This window comes from Rhinolophus sinicus, linkage group LG09 (genome assembly GCF_036562045.2).
Source record: "Rhinolophus sinicus isolate RSC01 linkage group LG09, ASM3656204v1, whole genome shotgun sequence".
Classification (NCBI taxonomy): domain Eukaryota; kingdom Metazoa; phylum Chordata; class Mammalia; order Chiroptera; family Rhinolophidae; genus Rhinolophus; species Rhinolophus sinicus.
The window spans coordinates 59,367,754-59,371,355 of NC_133758.1; the positions used below are offsets into that span (position 1 = coordinate 59,367,754).

Below are 3,602 nucleotides of genomic sequence, written 5' to 3' on the forward strand. Positions count from 1 at the left end.
GGTGTGGATTTTAGTTCTGCAAAGCTGTGGAGCCACTGAAGGGCTTCTGTGTTTGTTTGTTTGTTTTGTTTGGAAAATATATATAAAATTTGCTATTTTTGCTATTTTATTTTCTTTTCTAGTTTCAGTGGATACTTTTATTATTTATTTCATAGATCACCAACTTCATCTCCCTCCCTCCCAACAATTGGAACTTCATCTTGTTTCCATGCTGAGTAGTGAAACAATGACAAAGCTAATCAGAATAAGCTACTTCAAAAACAGAACTAAGCCAACAGCTGACTTTCTTTCAACAGGCAAAATATAAATATATGCACTTTAGAATGCATAATGGTTCAGTCACTAAGAAATTCAAATGGGATCTTGAAGGATGTAGGCAAATCCAGTAAAGATGAGCTGAGATGCTGTGCAACTGTGTAAGGGTTCCTGATGCTGCATCTCTTGGCCACTAGCTGAATCTTGACATGGGGGAAGATTTTAGCTAATGCCAAGTGCAGATACGGAATTGACTTAGGGGATGGGAACAGGAACCAAAAGACAGGAAAGTACTATACATTGCTGAGAGCACCCACCCTAGGAAGGACTTTACCTTCCAGGAGCTCTAAATTGGCACCACCCCCAGTGCTCACATGGCTGACTTTATCCTCCAGTGTTCCATTTGGCAAAGCAAGTGACAGTGTCTCCACTACCTATAATGATGATGCAGCCCCTGGAAGTGGCTTTCACCACCTCGTCCATGAGGACTTTGGTCCCTCAGGCAAAAGCTTCCCATTCAAATACGCCCACAGGTCCATTCCACATAATCTGCTTAGCCCTTGCTGCTCTCAGGACCACAGTCTAAGCCCATCCAGCCAGCCGTTGTGCCAGAGGTCACAATGGCTTGGCCAGTCTTGGCATTCTCCTCAAACTTCTTATCAGTGACAAAGCCAACAAGCAAGGTAATTTTCACACCTTTTTTCTCAGCTTTGGACACCAGGTCTTTGATGATCTTGGCTCCCTCTTCATCAAACAGAGAAGTGCCAATCTCTCCATGTTATTGAGCATCTTCAGGAAGGTTAAAGTTATTTCACCACCAATAATCATCATAACGACTTTTTGATAAGTTGAATCTTGTCTTCAACTTTAGCTCCACACAGGATGGCCAGGAAGGGTTGCTCTGTGATCTCCAAGGCCTTGGCAAAGTAGTTTAGCTCCTTCTTCATTAAAAAACTTCCACTGGTGTGGTCAGACGGTTCAGTTGGTTAGAGCACGGTCTCTTAACAACAAGGTTGCCGGTTCAATTCCCACATGGGCCAGTGAGCTGTGCCTTCCACAACTAGATTGAAAACAACAGCTTGAGCTTGGAGCTGAGCCGCCGGGGTGGGGTAGCTTGTTGGCTCAGTGGTTGAAGCATGGTGTTCCTAACATCAAGGTCGTAGGTTCAATTCCCACACAGCCCAGTGAGAAGCAATGACTTGACTTGGAGCAGAGCTGCGCCCTCCACAACTAGATTGAAAACAACGACTTGATGTGGAGCTGAGCTGCACTCCCCACAGCTAGATTGAAGGACAATGACTTGATGTGGAGCTGATGGGTCCTGGAGAACCACACTGTTCCCCAATATTCCCCAATAAAAAATAAAAACATACATCTTTATGTGGCAGACTGACTCCCACCATGGAGTGTGGGCTCTGTGAGCAGTGCCAAAGCATCATTGGAATAGACATGCCCTAGCTTGGAAGTGACGTTTGGAATCTGTCTGCTTTAGCTGGCTTGGCTTTAATCTTGTCCCCAGAAGCATCTTTTCCCTTTCCTTCTTCCTACCCATGAAAGCAAAGGCTCTCCAGCAGGATGACCGACCCAGCAGTTGGGTCAACAGAAGACTTCACTTTCTCCACTTCAGGGCCCACGCAGTCCTTCAGGAACAAAACATCCTTTCCCAGCAGAGATTTGAGTTCCACAGCAACTGGCTCCAAGGAGTACTTGTCAGGCATGGGGATGCCATCAGACTGGCCCGGGTGACTCATAAGAACAACTGACTCCATTTTCCAAGCAGAATTTGATGCTTGGGATGGCAGCCTTGAGCCTCTGATTGTTTGTTACCTGGTTGTTCTTCATAGGAACATTGAAGTCCACTCTCAAAACAACCCGCTTTCCAAATATATGGTGATGGAAGGAGAACTGACTCTGGGTGGTGAACACACAATGAGATTTATAGAAGATGTAATACAGAATTGTACACCTGAATCTATGTAACTTTACTAACAACTGTCACCCCAATAAATTTAAAAATAAAAATAAAAAAACCCGCTTTCTCTTCATGTCCAGCTTGTCCACAGTCAGCTTGTTAAAAAGCGACATCTTGGCAATATACTGTGTAGCAGTGGTGAGAGGCTAGGGGCTCAGACAGCGGCAGAGAGAGCAGCTGACTTGCACTGGAGGTTGTGTGCAGAATCTACGAGTATATACCTAGGAGGGGAATTTCTGGGTTATATGGTAATTCTATGTTTAACTTTTTGAAGAACCACCAAAATTTTTTCCACAGCAGCTGCACCATTTTATATTCCCACCAGCAATGTACAAGAACCACTGGAAGGGTTTGAGCAATGCTGGAATAAGATAACCCTCCACAAGCCACCTCCTCTACTGGACTGCTGCAGTATTCTTCAGGGATTAGGAAATGACTACTCCTATGTAAACTGCCTGCTTCTGGGCTATTGCAATGCACTCCTGATTGTTTCTTTTTCGTGTAGGTATTTAATTCTTCACTGATTACTTCTCTCCTTAATCCTAATACATCCCAACGTATGAAAATTTTCAGCAAAACAATTGGATCTCCCTCATTCTAGCATATTTCTGCTTTGCTGTATATTTTCTCCTCTCCTTGAAAGCTTTCTTATTGGATTCAGGGAAAGAGTTAGTATCTTGGCTTTGTGACCATCAGCAAGTCACGGAAATTTTCTAGGCTTGTTGCCTTGTGGAGGATGTTGGGAAATGTGATGTCTGAAGACTTTTTTCAGAAGACTATCTTAAAACTTGGGATAAAAGGAGCAAAGTTATATAGTATATCTGTCGTGGGAGGCGGCCTGCGGGGTCTCAGCTCCTGCTCCCCACATAAGAACGCAGGATGTGGCTAGGCCAAAAAGGAACACCTACAGAGCCATAGGTAGGGGAGTCATACCACTATAGTCTCACTGGAGGCTGGATTCACATGACGTGCGGCCTGCTGTCCGCTTTTCTGCCTGACAACTGACCGACTCCACTCAACTAACCAACCAGCACAGACGCGGCAGTTATATCAGTGGCCAATTGGCTAACCAGCCAACTAGCCACAGCCGACGGCCATCTAACTACCTGAGCCAGCACCTTTCCACGTGAGGCCAAGAGCCTGGAAACTGCTCTCTGGGGCTCTGTTCCCACCATATCTTTGCAATACTTCTTATATTCTCAATCTTGATGTTGAACTTTTAAAACTGAGGTCCTAATTACATTTAAACTTTTATGTCCAAATCCCAGGGTGGTTTATGTCTTAAAACATTTTTTCTACAATCCATGTGGAATCATTCAAATTCACATTCCACATGGTTTTGAAATGTGATTACTATTATTATTATTAATTTTTA

At 44.1% G+C, this 3,602-nt stretch overlaps 1 pseudogene; it reads right to left on the bottom strand.

Moving 5' to 3' along the window:
- Positions 1 to 505: 505 nt before the first annotated feature.
- Positions 506 to 2,439, bottom strand: LOC109438866 (phosphoglycerate kinase 1; annotated as a pseudogene).
- Between the last annotated feature and the right edge of the window lie 1,163 nt (positions 2,440 to 3,602).